This window comes from Jaculus jaculus, chromosome 4 (assembly GCF_020740685.1).
Source record: "Jaculus jaculus isolate mJacJac1 chromosome 4, mJacJac1.mat.Y.cur, whole genome shotgun sequence".
NCBI lineage: Eukaryota > Metazoa > Chordata > Mammalia > Rodentia > Dipodidae > Jaculus > Jaculus jaculus.
This window is the reverse complement of record NC_059105.1, coordinates 166,819,536-166,820,605: the sequence shown is the minus strand read 5'-3', so window position 1 is coordinate 166,820,605 and position 1,070 is coordinate 166,819,536. Positions and strand designations below refer to the sequence as shown.

The window sequence follows — 1,070 nt, the reverse complement described above, 5'->3', positions numbered from 1 at the left end:
TTTGAGAAACTGTCAAAATGTTTTCTACTGTAGCTGCACCATTTAATATTCCCCTCAGCAACATGCGAAGGTTCCAATTTCTCCACGTGCTTGACAACACTTGCTATAGTCGGGTTTTTCTGTTTTAGCCTTCCAAGTGGCTGTAAGTGGTATTTGTTGTAATTTTGACCTGCAGTTCCCTGATAATTGTTGATCTCATGCTTTTTAGGTGCATGTTGGTCATTTTCATCTTACATATATGTCCTGAAAAATCTAGTCTGCTAGGGTTATCACAAAAGACCACAGATTGGGTGGCTTTAACCAAGAGAAATTTATTTTCTTGCAATTCTTGGACCTGACAATCTGAGCTCAGAGTTGGAAGGTTTGGCTTCTCCTCTGGTCTTTGCTTGGCTCACAGATGGTCACCTTCTCACCATGGCCTCTCTTGGTCTTTTCTCTGTACATGCACACTAACTCTCTATGAACACAGTTATGTATGTTATTAAGACGTCCCCTTTATTACTTCATTTATATTTATTTACCTTTTGAAAGTAAGCTTACCTCTTAATAGGCATGTTGGAGGACAAAGCTGCAGAGCATATATTTTGAGGCTTCACAGTTCAGTCCATAGCATGATTTTTAAAAAGCAAGTGTATTTAACCTCTGAGCCATCTCCTCATAGCATCATTGTTCAGTTGTGTTTATATGTCTTTTAATTATTGAATTGTAGAAAAACTATGTATCTTGGATAAAAGACCCTATCAATATATGAATTTGAAAAAATTCACATTTCCTTAGTTCATTTTTTACTTTTTTTTTTTTAAAGGAGAAGTCTTAGGTTGTGATTTCTCTTAATTTTTTTTGTTTTCAAAAAAATCATGCAATTTACTAACTCTTAGCTTTCATTAATCTTAGAACAAATTACATTAAAATTAAGCCTTATTAACATGCTTCGATATTATACTATTGTAGCAATTTTCAGGGATCTTAACAACCTAACTGTCTTTAAGGCTCATAACATGGCATTTTTATTGCCAACTTTCTCTACATTTCTGCAACACATTCAGATAAGCAGACTAATTTGTAAATTT

General features: G+C 34.2%; 1 non-coding gene across 1 annotated transcript; it reads right to left on the bottom strand.

Moving 5' to 3' along the window:
- Window positions 1–943: 943 nt before the first annotated feature.
- On the bottom strand, window positions 944–1,070 carry LOC123460529. The gene has a single exon (XR_006637074.1). It is a non-coding gene; the product is annotated as a small nucleolar RNA SNORA33 (small nucleolar RNA).